This window comes from Impatiens glandulifera, chromosome 5 (genome assembly GCF_907164915.1).
Source record: "Impatiens glandulifera chromosome 5, dImpGla2.1, whole genome shotgun sequence".
In the NCBI taxonomy this organism is placed as follows: domain Eukaryota; kingdom Viridiplantae; phylum Streptophyta; class Magnoliopsida; order Ericales; family Balsaminaceae; genus Impatiens; species Impatiens glandulifera.
In genome coordinates this window covers 42,567,038-42,589,761 of record NC_061866.1, presented here as the reverse complement: position 1 = coordinate 42,589,761, position 22,724 = coordinate 42,567,038, and the positions used below count along the sequence as shown (strand labels likewise).

The 22,724-nt window shown below is 27.2% G+C and overlaps 1 non-coding gene across 1 annotated transcript; it reads left to right on the top strand.

Moving 5' to 3' along the window:
• Positions 1-22,652: 22,652 nt before the first annotated feature.
• On the top strand, positions 22,653-22,724 carry TRNAD-GUC. The gene has a single exon. It is a non-coding gene; the product is annotated as a tRNA-Asp (tRNA).

Genomic DNA, 22,724 nt, shown 5'->3' with positions numbered 1-22,724 from the left:
TTGTTTTAGGGTTTTTTTTCATTGATTGGGCTTTCTTCTCCTGGGCCTGTTGGAACTCTTAATTCTATAGACCCAAAACGGGGTGGCCCGTTTCCCAAATCAAAAATTTGTTTTTATTTTTAAATTTACAATATTTCATTATTACTAATTCTCATGAACTAATTAACATTAACTGCTTTAAATAAATTTATCAAGTTTTTTCTTTTTATTTCTGAAACTCGAGTTTATTATCTGATGGAAGACTGAACAAGTGTGTTTTTTAATCAATTTCAGATTTTAACCTCTGTTAGATATGACTTTTTCAACTTGAGCAAAGCTATGTAATTTAATATATTAGGGTTTGGAAATTATGAATCTCTTTACAAAACTATTTTTTTTTCTATCTATTACTAAGCTCAATTCATGATGCTAAACAACATTTTAATTCACACCCAATTTTTTAGATTTGACGGTTCGATCTATTATTTATCATTCAGACGTTGATAAGATTATTTCATTTAACTCCACCTTAAGGATAGCATAGCCTTAAAGTTAAGAATGATGTTCAATCGAAAGAACAACTTGGGTGACAACTTTTTGTTTTGTTTTCTATATTCGATATAAAATGAAAGAGAGTAGTATGCAAAGAATTTTGCATCCCCACCCGATTCTAGTTCGGATCAATTTTGGTCATTCAGAAAATCTACGTGGAGCAAATATTGGAAATGGGACACCATTTATATTATAGTCGAAAAACATTGTTTATTCTTTATTATTTATTTTTGAGTGTTTAGTGTACTTATTTTTTAAGTTTTTTTTATGTGTTTCATTTCTTAAAAAAAAAAAAACCTAACAGTATATAGATTACACAGTTAATTCAAATTATAATTTTTCTGTTGAAAGCGAATAAAGTAAAAATATTATGTGAAGTACCTTGACAAGACCCCCAATAAACTAATCTAGATCTCACTAGAATTAAACATCTTATTATCTAATTATTTACTTAATTAATAAGTTGTAATAAGTCATGCCAGACAAGTTACAAAAATAAGAAGAATAAAAACAAGTCAATGACATAAATAATTCAATAAAAACAATAATTAAATCGTGTGATGGAGCTGTTACAAAGTCCTAAACATATAATAATAATAAATTAAATATAATTTGTCATTAAGACAAATGCCTACTAAACAAAATTATCTTCGGACTTCACATGATGTTGAAGTTAGAGATTAATGAATATGACTTCTTAAGAACAGCTAGCCAGACATATTTAATCATATCATTACTTTCCAATCCCCAATTAATCAATCTAATTAATTAGGATTAGAATTGTTTATCGTTAATTAATCCAATAATCAAGAACTTTATGACGCGTGTAACGACCCCATTTGTGAGCCGACTTGCGCTTTTTAATACTTTATCATTTGTTTTTGTTGGTATTGCAACTAACCATCGTCTTAGATTCCGGTGAATTAGATAAACTATTAGTCATACTTTTGTAGGTATTATGTGAGGATTAAAGTAATGATGGGATGAAAGTTACGTTAATGACGAAGATAATCATGTTTAAGTTTTGCCTTATTTTATATATAAAAGGGTCATTAAGGCCTTAATTAGTTATGATTAAGTCAGATTGGTGGAGGCCATGATGGTAATGCTCATGAAAGGGGGATTATAGTAACTATATTTAACTTGGTTTTCACAATTTCAATGGATAATATTTTTAATTCTTTGAAAAATACTAAATACTTGTTAATAAATAATGCATGTGTGTCCAAGTTTAAGGAATGTTTATTATTTTCATTTTTTTTGTAACTAGGGTGTCTAAATCAACTTATTGAACATCTCAACTAATCCATAAAAGACACTAGCATATCAATTCACTATTAGGATCTTTTCAATTCGGTTTAAAAAATAGACAGTATAACTATTGCATAACATATGTATAAAGAATATTTATAAGGTATTTTCATGTTTCTAAAATATTATATATTATCAACTATCTTTGACTGCACCTCCAACAAATCTTAATTGGAAGATATATACAAAACTTTTGTTTTTCACTTTAGTGCACCATGATATGGTGCTAGAAGTATAATTCAAAGAAAACACCTTATGGTGTCATTTGAGCCACTAAGAACGAGTAAGATTTGTTGGAGTCACGTCCTTTAAAAAATGGGACAACGGATTAAGTATGTAGCATGCAAACATACTTAACCATTTAACTAGGCGCGGAACTTGCCGTCTGACAAGCTCGAACCCAGGAACTTAGGGTTAATATCCACCTCTTATTGCCGCTAGGCTATAAGAGGGAATAAAAATGGGACAACGAATTAAATATGTAGCCCGCAAACACACTTAACTATTTAACTAGGCGCAGAACTTACCACCTGACGGACTCGAACTCAGGAACTTAGGGTTGGTATCCATCTCCCTTCAAAACATAACATGTGGAGAGTTTTTGCAAGTTTACCCATTAGCATTCATGTAGTTGTTTAACATCTCTTTATACACCAAATAATTATGAATAATAAATTCAATATGCGTTTCATTCTCATTTGAAGTTTTTGCACTCAAATCGGTGAAAAATTATCTATACACTTTACTTGTGATTAGTAGATTGGAATATATTGGAACATCCTTATAAATATATTTAAGACAAGTAAAATTGAGAGAGATCTAATTTCATATTCCATGGAATTGACTTAAAAAAAGAGGTAAATGGAGCTACATCAAGAAATGTGCATGTTGACCATCCAAATCAATATCACCTTGGAAGTCAACCTTGATAAACACAATATTTTGATCATTTAAGGTTGATTTGATGTGCATTTTCTTTGTAACCAAGCAAGGTTATTCACTTTTCTATGGTATTAATTGGTTACTTTAGACTTTTTATTTGAGTTGTATTTCTCTTTTTAGTTTTTATTTTAGATTTTGGTTATGCTAGATTGTATTTGAACATTCTTTGAGTGTTTTACTCAATGTTACTGTTAGGTCCTCAAATTTGATATTATATTTTATGTTTACCAAATACAACTTTAAAAAAAGAATAATAATATAAAATTTTGGATCATGATGTAATGTTGTGCTAGTTTGTCTCAGGAATTAATCCACCTTTATTAATGGTATATAAAAAAATATGTATTTTTTATGATAAATGATTTAGAATCTAATGTCAAAATTAAATAGTAATATATATGGATATGTATATTAAGTTAAATTTCAATAAAAATTATAGTGGACTAATTAACATTTCTAACAAAAGACTTTGATTAATAACTCTTCACCCTATAATTTCAATTAAGTTTCAATTTCATTAAAAAAAAAAACATAAATATTGACTCTTAACAAAGTCATCTATATATAATCCATTTATTTTCTTTTGAAAGTGATCTTTAACCTATTTATTATTCCAAAGTTGAAGTCTTCTAATGTCCACATTGAGAATAACTAGCTTTGAAATTTAGAAAATATGATTCTAATGCCTTTCCCTATCTCCATCTCTTATAAAATTTAATTCTTAATTTAGTGAGGCACTATATATGTATCTTAACTTTAATAACTTTGACCCGCAACTTCCGTTGCTAAATATAATAAGAATCTCCAACAAGTAATGATGATAAATTGATATTTAATACACATCTTTTTTTAATAGAATATGTACATGAAAAAGAAAGTGTTGTTAAAGCATGACGATAAAAGTAACCCAAAAAATATTCGGAAGAAAAACAAAGAAATTGAGAAACTTAAAAAATAAAAATACAAAATTACCAAGTACGAAGATCTTTTAAGAGATCAATGAGATCACCCGCCGAGTCTATACTTTATCGGATCTCAGGGTTATGAAAATGATGTTGTGAATGGACATAATCAGCTGTCTATAGTTGTCAAAAGTTCTCTAATTCCATTTCAGCCAAATAATCTGTTACGGTCTGCTCATCAAAAACCTCGGTCCAAAAATATTTTATGCACCCGTCTCTCGGTCCAAGTGTCTATATGGGCCAGTTATATTTTTATGGAATAATTCTGTTTTGTTTACTTTCTCTCTTATCTCTTTTGAAACCGAATTCTGTTATGTTGGAAGTAGTTGTAACCGAATACTTTGGGTAAACCAGCCTCTTTAAATGGTGATGCCCACCCCACTTTTTGGGGCGATGAATTGAATATTTTGGAACTTGGTGCTCTAAGTTATCTCTCGGCCCTCCTCCCCCTTCTTGGACCGCTAGGTGTAATCTAGTGGTATTTCTCTCCTCCCCTTCGGCTCTTCTCTCCCTATCCTCGAATTCTCCTCTCATTCTATGTCCGCTACGCTTGAGTGTTGAATTCCACCACCGGCCCCGATCATCAAGAACCCGTTTCTTGAATTAAAGAACTTGAAAGACTCGGTCATAATTTAAAAGTCTAACATAATCCAACAAAAAATAACGGAAATAAAAATTTACTTTTCCAGACCAGTCAATTTGACTACCTCCACCAAAGCATTCAAATAACTGTAAATAAATTTTGACATAACTCATTGAACCCCGGTTAAAGTCAAATGAAGACACAACTCATTGACCCCGATTGTTGCTAGACATTAAAAATGATTATTAATAACAAATCTAAATTCAAATTAATTAATATACAAATCTAAACTCAAATTCTCTTATTATTAATGGTGTTTTAATGGCTAGCATCAGCATTGCTAATATGTAATAGCTTGAGACAAAAATAATTTGTCTTTATAGATGTTTATGATTAGCTAGCTTAATTCCAAGTCACTGATGAACCCTAAAACCAAAAAGAATATTAATTAGTGACACCAAGGAGATGTTAGCTGCACCAGAAACAACCCATATGCCTTTGTTTTCTGATGTCTGATGTCAGTGATACTTGTTTTAGCTGCTAAAAATAGTATAATAATATTTTGTTAAGATATTCATCTAAAATATAATTTATTCCAATGAGATTAGTATTGAAGTATGAACTAATTAACTATATAAATTTACTATTATTTTGTTTTGAAATAGACTAATTATAGGTGTACATAGGAAAATGATGCTCTAAATCTAAATGTCCCAAATAAATCAGTAAATGATTTGTGACATAATGCATGGTATCATTATAAGGCTGATGCTTCAATATTAATAAATCAAAAAAGGGATATGAGTTGGAAAAAAAACATAATAATAATTATAATAATATGGTGGTTTTGTCATCTTATGTTTGAGGCCCTCAACACAGGAAGGAATCTAGGAATGTTTTAATTATAAGGAAAGAAAAGCATAAAGGAAAAAGGGAAAAAAATTAAAGGCAACAAAAAGCCACTTTGAGAAACATGGGATCATGCTAGCTAACTATTCATCTCTAGTCAGCCAATGTTTGTTTGTTTCTTTATATTCATTCATCACATATGGTTCAACATTACCCTAGCTAGCTGCTCCATGTGCAGTCTATTTTTTGTTTTCTAAGATAATAAACAAAATTTTGTTGTCTTGAGATTTCTTTAAAATTCTTTCGTAAACGTAAACGAGATTTAGAGTGGTAAATTGATCGTTTTTCAAATACATTCTTGGCATTTTGAACAATATTCGGAGGGAATATATAATGTGTGGGCGGTATTTTCGTAGATTTTACCTTGTTATTTAATTTTGATGCATTTGTTCCTCTTTATTGCCATGTTGTTCGGGTTGTTCTCGTGTCGTTTTGTACTATTTTTTTGCTTTATGTTTTTATTTAAACGATTTTCTTTAATTAAAATAAAGTTTCTTACAAAAATATAAAATACAAATTCCAAAAAAATATTAAAACAATGTTTGAAAGATTATGGTGTCACAGTGCATTAGAACTCACAAGAAATACTTAGGTTATAAATGTGAAACAATTGTACTATCATTTACAAAAAAAAAAAATGTTCCTTTTTTGAATGTTGGAAGACCTTCACTTCAATTTTGAAGAATTTAAGTGGGAAAAATAATATATTAGCATATAGATTTTGGTTTTTCAATTGTTGTAACCTACTTATTTGTATCTAAAATATTTAATTACTTGTTATTTTCTCTATGTGGGATTGCTAAATTTGGCTTCAATTAAAGGTGAGCTTAATGCTTTAAATTACATGTTATTTTTTCTCTAGGTGAAATGAACCACCTATATATTTCATGTGTTAATGAGTATTGTTGCATCCACGATGTGTTACACATGCTAAGTGTGTGCAATTTCATAATAGGTAATGAGTTATATTAATCGCTTTATTTAGGAAATTTGTTATCTATTTTAAGAAACATTAAATGTTAAGTATTGAGTCATTTATGAATAAATGAAGTAAAATAAACTGGAAAAAAAATGTTAATCCCTAAAATTTAAAAGCTTAAAGTTTATTTAATTATAAAAAAGAGTTTAAAAACCAAAATGTCACTGATTTAATTACATCTAAAACACTTTAAGTTTAAGCGGGGCTATGATTGTGGGGTATCATACTAGTTCTTATTTATTAAAAAAAAATTGAATAAATAAATGAATAGAATAGAAAAGATTGTTAAGATTATTTGGAAGATGGGTTGTTCTTGTACCAAATTTGTAAGGATGTTTGATTAAGATTAGTTGAAACTTATTTGAAATTTGTTAATTAGACTATTTTGTTAACATCATCCAATAATTATATAGATTCTAGAGTACCTCAATCTCTTTGGTTGTTTCAAGTCATTTTTTAATATTAAAATAAGTGTTTTTTTTAATCTATATGTTTCTTTTATTCCTGTTGTTTTCCTAGAAGATCAATTTATTTAATAAGGAATAAGTTATAGAATTCATTATGAAGCGTAACAACAATATTCATTTTAGTTTTTCTGAGATGTTTTGATTCTATTATGTTTCTTCATTTAGGTTGGTATTCATTTTTTTATAATTTTATTGTAAAACTTTTGACAAGTTATAGTAGCAGCTTGGTTTGTATTGGTGAATACAAGTCTAATAAAAAAATATTTTATTTTTTGTGAAAGAAATGAACTTATTATCTTCTTTTTTTAAGTAAACTTTGTGAAAATCAACATACAATTTTATAATTTAAGGGGATAACTTGGATAATATGATATTTTGAGTCTTCTTTGAAAAAATGACTTAAATTTAGTAGGTGATGGATAATTCTCTTGGTTGTTGGGAGGATTGGATCGAAACATCATATATGACGGTTCTGAATCTTTGAGTATTGTTATTATAATTTGGTGGACTACTTGGCTAGAAAAGAATCGTCATACGTTTCAGTGATTCAGTGATTGTAATCGACCAATGCGTATAATCCATAACGTTATTATTATGACACTATCTAAACGGATTTCTCCGTTGATTTGTTGGCAATATCATATTGAGGACCAGCTTACACGTTAATTATTTTGTTTTACGTGGCCTACTTTATTTTTTTCTCCTTTTTTTATTATATTTTTATTTTTCAAATGTTGTGCATAGTTTAATTTGTGTTTAGACTATTTTATTTTTAAATTTTCATATTCATTTTTCAAAAAAAGATGCTTAAGAATGTACATTTTAATTATATATTTATACTTATATTAACTCACTTTTTATAATTAAGTGAACAAGGTCTAAACAAATTCTCTTTCAGCATATATTTAATAACGCTTAATTTAAAAGTTTGGAGGTGTACATCACGCTCTCTCCAAAATTATTCACATCATCATCATAGTATTTTCTTTATATATATATATATATATAGATATATATATATATATATATATATATATATATATATTTCTCTCTCTTCATTTATCTTTATCAATTAATTGTTTTCTATCCCTTACCATATATATATTCACACTAATATATATAAAATATATATTTTTTATAATTCTATTAACTTTCATCATTAATTATTCTATGTCTGTTACTCTTTATATATATACATATATATTAATATTTTTTATTAATTATTTTAAAAATAAACCTAATGATTCTCGTCTAAAATATTATATATATTAATCAGGCTCTCTCCAAAATGATCATCATCATAGGTATTTTCTCTTTCTTAAATATATATATTTCTCTATCTTCTTTCATTCTCAGGCTTAGATCTTTATTTGTTATAGAAAGTGGTTGATTATACATATTCTGAAGAGGTCTTTATTTGTTATAGATGCAATGACTATTTTTTCTTGAGTTTTTTTAGACGTAATGTTGTCATTTTCATAGGGAGAACGATGTTTTCAGTTATTTCAAAGAAGATCCATATTTGTGTAATGTGGTATCAACTCTTGAGCTCAAGTCTAAACTTCTTATCATAGGGAGAACGATAATGTTGTCATTTTCATAGGGAGAACGATGCTTTTCAGTTATTTCAAAGAAGATCCATATTTGTGTAATGTGGTATCACTCTTGAGCTCAAGTCTAAACTTCTTATCATATATTTTTATTAGTTCTTGAAATATAACTTTTCTTCTCTATTATGTTTCGTCTCTCCTTAAGTCTTATTTTGTTATTCAAAGACAGATGAGAGCAAAGTTATGTAGAGACTATATATATATATATATATAATAATTCCCGATTTGTTTGGTTGGTTTCAAGTCCTTTTAGTCATCACTTTAATATGTTGATTTTTAATATTTCAATTGATGTTTTAATGGAGATGATGGGTTCATTGGATTCAAGATTAAACAACTTAGATTTTTTATTAGGTTTTGGCGATAATGGTGCTATCATGGTTATGCAAAGTTGTTTTTGGTGATAATCGTGTTATCATGCCTGAAGGTGTGAGCATTGGTAAGTCAGTGAAATTTAGATCATTTTATCATAAAATTCATTTGTAAAAAGATTTTTAATTTTTCTATTACATTAATTCTTGATTTTATTTGGTTTATTTCAGGTACTTTCAGCCATTGTATGTCATTATACTTCTAGATGCAAACTATTGTTTGAATGTTTGTTTACTTAAAATATTTTAATTTTGAGATAATTGTGTTTAGCTTTAGATTTCTTATGTATACACTAACTGGGAATAATTGTTTAATACTCATAATTTTAATGAAATTATAATGTGTTTTATGAATTTAATTTCATTGTGCAACTACTATTTTATGGTATATTTTAGTTTTTAATACTCCTATTTTTATTAAAAAAAAATGTTTTTAAAAATAAACTCAATAAATATAACTTACCATCTATATATATTAATATTTTTTTTATTAAATATTTCATCTAAATAATTTGATTATTTATAAAAATTCAAATAAAATAAACTCTTATTATCTAAAAAGTCATTTGAGATTTGCATTAAATATTAATATTAATTATGAAAACTATTTAGGAGATTTAAATTGTAAAAAAATATACTTACATTACATTGATATGTTCACACTAACTGATAATAAATATTATTATAACCTCTAATCAATTAGTTTCATTCTAATTTATAACTAATTATTATAAATAAAATTAACTGATAATAAATATTATTATAACCTTCAATTCATATATATTAATAATTTATCCAAATAATTAACATCAAATAAAATAAATCCTCCTAATTTTAATGAAATAATAATTTGTTTTATGAATTTAATTTTATTGTGCAACTACTATTTATGGTATATTTTAGTTTTTGATACTCTTATTTTTTTTTTAAATGTTAGTAAAAATAACTTAACAAATATAACCTAAATAATTTGATTATTTATAAATAAATCCAAATAAAATCTAAAATTATTGAGATTTGTATTAATGAAAACTATTTAGGAGATTTAAATGGTAAAAAGTATACTAACATTGAATATGTTCACTAACGGATAATAAATATTATTATAACCTTCCATCCATAAAATAAATTATTAGAAATAAAATTAATGGATAATAAATATTATTACAACCTTCAATTCATATATATTATCATTTATCCAAATAATTACCATCAAATAAAACAACCCTCTCCGTTCTATTTGAGATTTGCATTAAATATTAATATTAATTATGAAAACTATTTAGGAGATTTAAATTGTAAAAAAATATACTTACATTTAATATGCTCACTAACAGAATAATCATTCAGTTTCATTCTAATTTATAACTAATTAATAGAAATAAAATTAACGGATATTAATATTATTACAACCTTCAATTCATATATATTATTAATTTATTCAAATAATTAACATAAAATAAAACAAACCCCTTCAGTCATAATTTATAACTAATTAATGCAAATATTATGGAAATTGGATTATAAGTATTTCGACACTAACAAAAAAATGAGTTTCATTTTACAAAATCTTAGACAAATTGTTAGGTGGTACAAGTAAATTCATAAACAATTGATACTTTATTTTTTTTATTATTATTATTATTATTAACTTTATTATTATTATTTTTTGACATATTTTAACTTTAATGTTATATTGCTGGTTGTTAAATATCTACATTATTTTGATATTTATATATATATTTGTCTTTACATTTGGTAATAAACTTATTTTTTTTTTTTTTGTCACTATTCTATATTTTGGTGATATGAAATTGAAATAATAAGATGTTTATTGAGAATATTATCAAATTCTTAGCCTTTTGATATTATATTTTTTATTCTCTATTACTTTTTCATCTATTCCTTTAAAATGAAATTATCTGCAAAACTAAAAAGAGAAATTTCGAACAACAATTTTATTGTTTGAATGTGTAGAACCACTAAATTCTTATCGGATGATGACACTATGAATAAGAGTTTTGTTTGATATTATAGTCTCAAATTGGTAGGACTTTTAAATGATATTTATAGTCATAAATTTTGAGAAATTAGAACTTCTGATTCATTGTGTTGTGTCCAATTACGATCCTTACAACCTTAAAAAAAAATGTAATAAAAAATATTGTCAATTATCGATATTCATTCTACTTCTTATTTCATCTTATATTTTTTATTTATTTACAACTTAGACTAACTATTATAATATCTATTTATATTAGAATTTACAAAAATAATACAAAGGAATTAATTTGAATGGTAGATTTAAGTAGCAACTACAAGCATTTAGTAGTTGTTCGACGTTGATTTTTAATTTTATTTTCCATGTTTTTTTAGTTAATATATGTGTTAACTTACATTCGTGCAAACGCACGGACTTTTTGCTAGTTTACATTATAACAGGGTGGGATAATATTAAATATGTCATAACCATCAACAATTTTCAATTCATTATAGCTTTGAACTTTTATATATTTATTTTGATAATAGTTGATATTGGAACTTCTAAGTTCTAATCCCATCTTCATTTTTTTATTAATCAATATTAGTTCAAGTGGTAGCAGTGTTGCCTCAAATATTTTTGAATTCGACTTCGTTTAAAACCACCTTAAACAAAAGTTGTGTTATATAGTAAATATTGTGTATTTTTTTTTAATTAAAAAAGTACATTTATTTGTATATGGTTCACAATCTACTCTATCAAAAACACTTTGAGTTTTAGGCTTAAACAATCAACTAGCAGTCTGGATTTTCGGTGACAAAATCCGTATGTGTCTCTATTTCAATCAATCAGAATTTGTGTTGAGGAAGTTTATTAGAATAAAGAGAAGATTGTATTGAATGATATATATTTCGGTTACATAGGTTATGTCTATTATATAGACATTACATAGAACTTATAAAGAAATTAATCTAATAATATAAAATAATAATGATATTATCACAATTTATCATATTGTGATAAAATCTTACAAATATTTTATTTTATATTATAACATCCCTCCTCAAACTCAAGATGGAAAATACTTGAATAAACTTGAGGTTGAAGACGATCAAGAAGTTGAAAATGTTGACGGTGTATTCTTCAAATTTCAGAAACTCGTGAGCTCCATCCAGTTATAAGATATCAATGTGTTGACTGATAAACCAGCGAAAACGTCAAATCCCATGGGCATTAAATGCTGGGTGAAACAACAACTAAATAACTTCGACATTACTCGTGAGTCTCAAAATCCATCCAATGACGGGATGTCCGTGTGTTGCATAAAATAAAACCAACGAAGAGGTCGAATCCTATGGGCATAAATTGTTTGGCTGAAGCAACAACTAATATCAAAACCATTGTAAGAGCTATGATACCATATAAGATTATAGAGAAAAAGATTGTATTAGAATCGTTATATAATTAAAACCCTCCATTAATAGTTAAGGTAACCATTAATGGAGGCAGCGAAAGACTAAATTATGTAACTTAAGAACAAAATTTTAGCTCTGATACCATGTTAGAATAAATAGAGAAGATTGTATTGAATGATATATATTTCGGTTACATAGGTTATGTCTATTATATAGACATTACATATAACTTATAAGGAAATTAATCTAATAATATTAAATAATAATGATATTATCACAATTTATCATATTGTGATAATATTTTACAGATATCTTATTTTATATTTTAACAGAACTAATTTTTTCTTTAAAAAAAATCAAAAAAAAAAAGAAATTACTACCCGTTTATTATTATTATTATTATTGAGAGAAAAAAAAACTCGTATGTGAAGCAAACTTAATCTGATAACCTATCTCTATATAATAATTACAGTAACATAATATTTTAATTATAAAATATATATTTGATCATTATAAATATATAATTAATAATTATTTATAATTATTAATTAATAATTAAATATTTTTATATATAATATTATGTTATTATTGTTAATAAAAATGAAAATTAATATTATTATTAATAAAAATAAAAAATAAAGTTATTAATAATATATAGAGAGATTCTCAGGTGAAGCGCTTCACTCTTTGAGGTTATGTGTTTCACCTCCTCGCTGCTTGCTTCACTCTTTGAGGTGATGCGCTCTCAGGTGAAGCACGGTCCACCTCGTTACTTACTTCACTCTTTGAGGTGATGGTCTCAGGTAAAGTGTGTTTCACCTCGCTGCTAGCTTCACTCTTTGAGGTGATGCGTGGTTCACCTTCCTGCTTTCTTCACTCTTTGAGGAGATGGCTCTCAAGTGAAGTGCACTTCACATCGTGTTTGTTTCACTTTGTAAGGTAATGCGCTTTCTGATGAAGTGCGATTCACCTCGTTGTTTGCTTCACATTTTGAGGTGATGCGGTGATGCGCTCTCAAACCAAGTTTTGTTCTCGTCAAATGAATAACAAATCATTATAGTATAGTGGTAAGTATTCCCGTTTGTCACGGGGTGACCCAGTTTCGATCCTGGCAACGGTGATAACATTTTGGTTTAGCACGGTGAACCCGTTTTTTAAAAATTAATTATGAGTGAAAAAAATAAACTTTTATTCTCACCTAAAGAATAACAAGTCGTTGTAGTATAGTGCTAAGTATTCCTGTCTGTCACTCAGGCGATCCGGATTTGATCCCCAGCAACGTTTATATTTTGGTTAATAATTTGATGGAAACAAACAAGACTTGAGAAAACCAAATCTTTTTCTTATCAATGAATAACAAGTCGTTTTAGTATAGTGGTAAGTATTCTCGCCTGTCACGCGGGTGACCCGGGTTCGATCCCTAACAACAGCCAGTGAAGCAATCCAGATCCGAGTTTGATCCATGGCTACAGCGTTTATATTTTGGTTAATAATTTTATAGAAACAAACCAGACTTGGAAAAAAACAATAAGCACAATTGAACTTTAGTTTGTATTTAGTTATTAATAGAGAGTTGGTGGTCATGTTATTTTTAGTTGATTAATGAAAAGTTTCTCTTTTCTAAAGAGTTGTGATAATTATTTTTTTTTAATTTTTGTAAATAAATACTAATTATAAATTGACTAAGATTTTCATTTTGAAACAGCTCTGGCTAATATATATTCTGAAATTGTCCAACCAATATTTTAGTAAATTAAATTCATGACACCACTACACTTAACAAAAAAAATAAAAGAATAATCATGACATAACAAATTAATTATTTGGTGGAAAAATTTAATTAATCAGTTTCTGGCCGAATAAAAAATAATGATAAGAACATGATAAATGAGATAGTTATTCATCACATTTTTCTAAATGGTTTGGCGTGGTCTGAGAAAATATTTATTTTTATAAAAATAAACAAAATGTTGACAGCACTTAAATATTAATATATTTATATTGTAATTTCCCAAATCTATATTTTTTAAATCCACTTTCTATAAATATTTTGTCTGTTATAAGAGGTCACCTATATTATGTATATAGAACACATAATTAAGTATTTCCAATTCATTCTCCAATTTTGATATTAATTTTGTTTTTCAGTAAATATTTTGGGAGAACTGTAAATAATCTATTCTATCTACAATATAAAAATATCATTGACATTTTTGTTTAAATTAATTTTACAATTGTCTATTTTTTTAATATTGAAAACAATGAGAAACATAAAACATTTGCAAGCTATAGGTCCATTGTATTTCAAAATTATTATAATAATAAAAGGTTCAAATATGATAGGTAGCTTAAGATTCACACAAACATATTATGCTTTTTGTTTCTTTATTATCAATTCTTTTTTTTCTCAATAGGACCAATTATAAAATTTAGTAGCAATCATTTAGAAAGAGGGTCAAATTTGAGGTGGGAAATTGCCTATAGAGACAAGCATGTTCACTTTGAAATTAAAGTGCCTCAAGACCTTCTCAAAAGACACATGGCCTTGTTGGCTTGGGGTTATTTGAAAAAAACTAAAAAAAAACATCAATCCTCCACTACAATCGTCGTGTCATCCTTCAATTCATTAATCAAAATACTAAAATACATTATATTTTAAATTATTATTTTTTATTTTATCATTATATATTAATACCATTAAAAAAATTTTATTAAAAAAATACCCACTTCCTCAAAATAATTATCAATCATTATTTTTTTCAAATAAAATAGTTATTTAAATAACTAGATCCAAACAAGGCCTAGTGATTGAGATGAAAAAAAAACTAAAAAAAATTATAAGGTATATATATACCTGTCTGTGGTCATATACTTGTGAACTTGGACCATTTTTTATTCATTCTGCATGTTAGATCCACAAACACCAGCCACATTTCTTCATTCTTGTGAAACAAAACTCTTATTTTCATATTAAAAAAATCAAAGCTTGTCCCACAAAGCAAGCCCACAAAGTTTGTAATGTGACGGTGATAATATTTAATTTATTTCAAATTAATTAAATATATGGTTTCTTTCATTTTGCTTTGCGAATATATAGAAGAGAGATATGAAATTAATCTATTTAGAAACCACTTTAATTATTTTTTATACATATCTTGTTCAAATTAAAACTACTTTATGTATATCAATATCATTTATATAACTATATATTTCTCAAATTAAAATATTTAAGATATTTATAATAATTTGAATTTAAAATAAATAATACTTGATCACTCCACTTTTAATGGGACAATGCCTATGTACATACATGTTTAACATAATAGTCACATTATATTTATAACACTTCAATCATTTAAACATTAAGAAAAAAAAGTGTGTTTTTATTGAGATGTAATGGTAACTATATATGGATAACGATAAGCCTTATTCCAAGTATTCATTTTGATATACAAGGATTGAGAAGTATAAATGGGCATCGACAATGATTGGATATTGGGGGAAAATAGTGGAAAATGCATCACGTTTGTCAATGTGTGAAGGTGGACGCCCGAACCGGTTGTACTTTTTCCTCATTACATAAATGTTTTCGATATATTAAAACCCTAGTGTCCTTATCCTTCATTATTCTATTGTCCAATAAGAAAGCGCCTATAGTCTCGACTATTTCTTGCGTCTAGCTAGATCATTTTCTTCTCGTTGTGGTTGTGTACATCTCACATCGTCTCACATCAGAGAAAATAAAACAACATTGATATTTTAAATATCAACGTTAGAGGCTGTAATTCCCATTGTTAATGATTAACAACAAAGTTATTGTTATGTAGTTACTTGAGACAGTGTAGGAAATAAGTAAAACTAAATCTATCGCCAATATATTATCAACGTATTTGGTTACTTTCGTTCATGGTAAGTTGTAACAATACAGAGTACACTACATTGCACTACCCATCAATTGTCTTTGCTTTTTATATTGTTTCTTCGAGACCATCTACACTACTCGTGGTTTGATACAATGATGAGCTTGTATGGGCGTGTGCATTTTAATTGCGCTTTGAGCCTTCGTCTCCCTTCTTTAGGCCACGAGTCACCCCCTATAATTAACTTGGGGCTTGTTTATCTTTGGTTATTAAGATATTTCTAAGTTTTTATTAACCATCATTTCAACTATCTAATAATCATTTTTATAAATTAAAATACCAAAATTAACTTTATACTTAAATATTTTATTTTTATATTAATAAAGTTAATATTAATATATATAATATATAATATTTATTTTATTACAATATAAAAAATATTTAATACATTTACTTTTGAATAATGGAGAACTAGCATTTGCTAACACTCCACAATCGATATCATTACCCTTCGCTTCTAAATAAAATCCAAATAACTCGTTCGTCAAACGAAACCTTGTTCAACTTTTAATTTTTCATATGTCCTCATAGTTTTTGTTGAGAGTTTTTTACACGCACCTAGATTCGTACTTAATTATTTTAATATGTTTTACCTAAATAAAATTTAAAATATTTATGTTTGATAAAACTAGTCATGTGATGGAAAAAGGTATTGTACCCATCTTTTGTAAGCAATAAGTCTATATATAATATAATCATATTAAACTCAAATAGAAAAGAGAAAAGAGAAACCTAGCATGTGAGATCTGTTTGGAACCCACATGCATGATCAAAACTATTAAAACACTTTGAGAGAATTTTGCCACTAATTATAAAGGCAATGGTAACCTAATTAAAACATATGTAATTCCCTTATAATAAGGATCATTCTCATGGAAAAAAGAATATTCATCATCTTTAATTAGCTAGCTAGTTTAGGAACTGAAACCCTAGAAGACAACTAGACTCCTTTGCTGATGTGGCGACCAATCATTGGTTAATAAGAATAGGAAAGCACGACTAGTTGAACATGATCCCACCCTAATATATATCATTTTTTTTCAATGCAGCTTAAAGCATGCTTCTTTTCTTTTCTTTTCTGTTTTTTTTTTTCTATTTTTTATTTTGTTTTGAAAAGAATGAATATTGAAGATTTTATGAAGTAAAGATAATAAAATAAAAAACTTTAAGCAGCAAAAAAAAATAAAAAACAACATAGAAAAAAAGCGAGAAAAAATACAAATATATAAATACAATTATTTGGCTCGAATGATTTCAAGAAGAGCAATAATTTCTCCACACGATATATTTTTCGAATCTAATTTCATACATCGTTATGATAATGACACTGTAAATAATCTTGGACCTACTTTGTTTGTTAAATATTTTTCAATTTTTTTCCAACTAAATAGTTCATTAAAAAATTATAGTGATAAAGATTCATCTAATAAGTCTAGCTTTATTTAGCCTCCCCGATCTATATCTCTTAAAAAACACTTCCGGTCTCCGGTCTTCGGCATAATCCATTGGATTCCGGTCAAATTACATAAAAGATTTTATATACTTGTAACAACGTGACAATGTTTTAAACAAATTTTGATTATTTTATTCTCTTGTTTTCTACAATTTTTCAAACAAATTAACGTATCTTGATATTTGATTAACTATTTTGTTCTCCCAAATTTCACTTTAAATAATAAAATATCTCTTAAAACTTTTCGGTTATTTTTATGAAATAAATAATGCAGTTTTTTTATCTATTTTTTTCAAATACAAGCCATAAATATATATATATATATATATATATATATATTTATTGATAATTAAATAAATTTTATTTAAAATATATATGCATAGGGTTTGTTTGAGGAATGGGTTTTTTGCTTTTACCTAGGTTCTTTCTAAAGACCTTGTTTGAAAAATTGTTTTTTAAATTTTGAAGACTAAATTACACGTAACTTGTATATCTGTAATATATATATATATATATATTAATATTAAATTTAATTAAATAACAGTTTTAGTATTTAAATGATAAAATTGAATTAATTAAATTAAAATATATATTTGAATTTTAAAATAAAATTAATTTTATCCCAATAATCAAACATCAAACAAGGTCTTAGAGTTTAATTAAATAAAATTTAGTTGACAAACATGTAATTAAGACTGTCATGTTATTGTTATATAATTAATTTTTTACTTATAAAATTTTGTATATTTGGGGAAACTAATTAAGAAAGGGTAGACTATTTAAAAATATTGTGAAACTATTCTTAACAATAGACCATTTTTATAATGTTAGGCTTCTCTCGCACATAAATTCGAGAATGACATAAGTTTTATCTTTTATTTTAAAAGTGTAAATAATTTTCATTACCATTTTAGATTAATTGATTTTTTATTTTCATTTCAAACCTTTAAACTACTCGAAAATATATTTAATGTCTAATTGCTATCATTGTTGCATTGTTGACTCTATTTCATGTTATAACATTGCATTATACTGCAATAAAATTACTCATCCACTGTTACACATAATTTTTTTTTCCTAAAAGATGCAATGGGCACGCACGCCTCTCTTTTCTTATGTTATGGCCCTTATATATATATATATAATATATATATAGCCACCATTCTCCCTCTAGTTCATGTATTTACGTTCTCTCTCTGTCTCACTTTCTCTGTTTAAACCACCATCTGCACATGGAGAACCAACTTCCCATGATGGATCAGTTCCCTTCTTGTTCCCAAGAAATATCCATGGAATCTAAATTCTTCATAGATCCAAAATTTGGGCAGTCAACTTTGAAGATCAAGAGGAAGATCATACAAGTTAAGATCATCATCATCTTCATCATCCCCACCTGCCCAGCACCCACACCGGATACTCTGTTTTTTCGGTCAGGAGCTAATTTACCAGCAAGAACCAATCAGAAACGCAACATCATCAATCCTTTCATGTTTTCCAATGAAGAACTATCCTCATCATCATCATCAACAACAACAACCAATAATATCAAATACCCAAGTCTTGGTTTGTTTCTCCAAGAGCCAGCAATCCTAGAAATCGCAGCTCGTGCAGAAGAATCATTGAATAAGATTGATCCGGTAACTGATCATAATTGGCTAAAGATGAATAATATTACTTCAAAAGGGTTCAGTGATTACTGGCTAAGCACAACCAAGACTGAACCAATGAAGTACACTGGTAGATCAAGAATTCAACAAATCTAACCCAGAAACCCAATTTCTCATCTTCATCTTCATCTTCATCATCTTCAAATGGAAAACTCTTTAGGGGAGTTAGACAAAGGCATTGGGGGAAAATGGGTAGCAGAGATCCGATTGCCAAGAACAGACCAAGGGTTTGGCTTGGAACATTCGATACAGCTGAAGAAGCTGCTTTGCCTTAGATACAGCAGCTTGATATACTAAGAGGGGATTATGCTCAACTAAATTTCCCGAATCTGAAAACCAGTTAAGACTAATTCCACTAAAGGAGCTACTGCAGCTCTTCTTGAGGCAAAGATTCAAGCTTTATCAAAAGGGATGAGTAAAAATGGTGGGTTAAGAAGAAATACAGATCCTTTGCCAAAGAAGGAAGATCAAAGATTAGAAATGGGGAATTCTGAATCACAGATTGATGATGATCAGAAGAAGAAATATGGTAAAGAAGAAGAAGGATCATTGGTTCAACTTAGTAGAATGCCTTCTTTGGATATGGATATCATTTGGGATGCATTGTTGGTTTCTGAAACATGAATTAATCATAATGGATATTTTTTTTTTTTTACTTTTTCTATTGTTACCATCTCTTCTCATGTTCATATACTTGAAAATTGAATTGAGAACTTTGGTCTAGGGTTCATCATAATGGGTAATTAAAAGTAAGTTTATTTTATTTAATTTTCTTGTGATTGGGTAATTAATGGGTATTTTGATTTTGCTGCAAAGGAGAGTTTGGAATCAGGTAATTGGTGGTACATTCCTTGTTTCATAGTTTTTGTCTTGCGTTTTTAAGATTCTTTCCATATAGGAATTTCTAAAAGTTTATGTCTTCCGTTTCTTTCTCATTTGCATTTTGTTTTTTTGATGGAATGTTATTTTAAATCAAATAATTCTCACATCACATATCACATATCTATTCAATAAATAAAATATTCAATTTATCCATTGAAATATTTTATTTTTTTTATACAAAATAATATTTAATAAGTTAACTCAAGTAATTAACTTTTCATTCACCAAATTTTTCATTCATATTTTTTTTAAGGTAAGACATGATATTTAAGGATGACAAGTGAAACCGTCCCGCTAAACCGAACCGAGTTATTTTGTTTGAGACGGTTTTTCTCCAAAACTGAACGGGATGGGGCGGGGATGGTAGTTGTGTCATCCTCCGCCCCGATTCTGCCCCGAACACTATAAACATAATAATATATTAAATTACTAATATATTTATTTATTCACTTCTATTTTATAAGATTAGTAAGTTTATTTCTTAATAATAATATAAATTTTAATATATTACAATATATATTATATTAAAAATTAATTTATATATTTTTTTGTATATATATATTTTTAAATATTTTATTAACGGTGTCCCCTCGAATTTCTCGAAATCGAACAAAACCGAGCAAGGCGGGGATTGATATTAAAAAATACCCAAAATAAAAACAAGACAGTGATGATAAATGCATTCCCCCCTCGAACCCGCCCCCAATGCCATTTCTAGTGACATTATTCCAAAAAAAAATTTTTTAAAAATTTAATTCACTATTTATTTTATTTTTATAGAAAATGAGACAAAATCTACATTTATGCCCTCGTTTTAAATATAATTTTTCTGTTTTTTTAATTCACACAACTCAAATTTTTTATCTATCCATGACTATTATGTAAAACTAATTTGCAGTTAGAGCTGATTTATTAAGGGGCTCGGGTCGGGTGGCTTCAATCCACCAAAAAAAAAGGTTTTCTTTTAAGATAAATATGTAACATGACCACATAATTTTCTATATTTTCAATTTGTTTCTTGAACTAAATAAAAGGCAAAAAAAAAATATATTTATTAACTCAATTTATCAATATTTGCAGTAAGCTAGGTCACTTTTTAATTATTTTTAAGAAAATAAATAAGAATCATTAATATATATATATATATATGAGAAATGATTAAGTGAGGGAATTTGGTGAGGGAGTGACTTGGCATAATGCCCAAAAAATCAAATAATTTCTCTCTTTTTTCTCTTTCCTCCCACTTCTACATTTTCCAACCAATGAAGGTGATGCCAAGTCATTCCCTCACCAAATTCCCTCACTCTATCACTCCTATATATATATATATATAAAATAAAAAAAACCGATCACGATATCGATTAATACTTTCTATGAAATTGTGCGCCGTCTTCATATCCTGCTGATCTAAGGAGTCCAATTCAGTCTTTAAAAAATAACTAATATTTTTGTAGTCTCCTCTTTTTTAGTCGATAAACTCCCTTCAATTCTCGATGGAAACAAAGTTTTGCGAATTCTCCGCAAAACTGGAATATCATTTTCAGATCTACGAATATATATGAATATGAAAAACTTTTCTCTTGTTCAATTATTGAGTGCCTCTGATATCCACAAGTGAATATTATTTAAACATTATATATACTGAAGTATTTGTATTGTTTTTCATATAATATATATATATATATATATATATATATATATATATATCTATATATATATATATATATATATATAGATATAAATAAAGCATAACAATTAAGCTTAATTTTGAACCTAATCTAAGAGTAAAAATTATTTAAGACTAGATTGATATTTGGCTATTTAATTGGATTAAATTCATATAATCCATCATCTTTTTTAGGGTAAAACTATTTTATTAAATCAAACAAATCAATTATCCTGAAAGAAAATTGGAGATCAACCTCCTATGAAACAATACAAAAGCTTTGGAACAAGTTCAACTAAGATGAACATATATGTAACCAATCCATTGTTTCTTATAAAATTATTCAAATTATTAGTTAGTACTAATTTTATTTTTTAATTGTTCTATTTAACATGTAAATAAAGGTAAGTTTTACCATTTTTTTAATAATTAAATAAAGAAAATAATGAATTCTATTGAATTTTTAAAAAAAATTATGGGGTAATATCACATTTTAACCGTTAAAAAAAATTCTTTCAAGGTGAGCTTCAGCCCATCCGAGCCCTTACATAGATTTGTCCATGTTCATGCCTGTCACATGGGTGACCCGAATTTGATCCTTAACAATGGCGTTTACATTTTAGTTAAAAATTTGATGGAAACAAACAAAACCTGAGAAAATCACAGAAAATAAGACTTTTTTTTAATAAGTCAGTGAACGATGTATGAGTGAAATGGAGAAAAACTCGTGATTGGTGTAAATGGAAAGATTTGTATATGATATAGTTCAAGAAAAAGGCGTGATAATTAACTTATTAGTGAAGCAAATAAACTTTTATTCTTACAAAAGGAACATTAAGTCGTTGTAGTATAGTGGTAAGTATTCCCGCCTGTCACCCGGATGACCCGGGTTTGATCCTCGATAATGGCGTTTACACTTTGGTGTAACATGGTGAGTGTTTTTTTTTAAAATTAACCTTTGAGTAAAACAAAGAAGCTCTTATTTTCAAATAATGAATAACAAGTCGTTGTAGTATAGTGGTAAGTATTCCCGCCTGTCACGCGGGTGACCCGGGTTCGATCCCCGGCAACGGCG